Below are 536 nucleotides of genomic sequence, written 5' to 3'. Positions count from 1 at the left end.
TGAGGAGGGGAAGCAAGGAGGGAACAGGGATGCAGGCAGGAGAGAGATGAGAGGTCGCGCACACCGTCACAGGTGTGCTTTACAGGGTTTGGAGGATCTCTTGGAGAGGATCCATGCCAGGAGTGTAGGCTGAGCTCTTACGTGTGGGTAGTAGCAGGAGGAGGGGCTAGGGGAGGGTATGTGGGCCGTGTTCAGCTCTGATACTGGATAAAGTTAAAGCTGCCTGCTACATAAACACAGCAACATTAGTCAGGCTGCTGTTCATAGTGTTACAGAAATCATGTTGCTCCAGATCTGTCACTCACATAGAGAAAGAAATAGAATTACAGAACAGCGTTAACCTCCCACCCAAATGCATTAGTCCACCCAAAATCATCTTGTAGTGCCGGCCCCAGCAACTGTTGGGTGTCATGGATCAGAGAGTGGTTTGGGTTTGAAGGGACCTTAAAGATCATCTAGTTCCAACCCCTTACCATGGACAGGGATGCTGCCCACTATGGGAACTCACGTGGTTGATGTTTCTGCCTTTCTGCCCT

This window comes from Corvus brachyrhynchos, unplaced genomic scaffold (assembly GCF_000691975.1).
Source record: "Corvus brachyrhynchos isolate BGI_N302 unplaced genomic scaffold, ASM69197v1 scaffold5, whole genome shotgun sequence".
NCBI classification, from domain to species: Eukaryota; Metazoa; Chordata; class Aves; order Passeriformes; family Corvidae; genus Corvus; species Corvus brachyrhynchos.
This window is presented reverse-complemented; position numbering follows the sequence as displayed.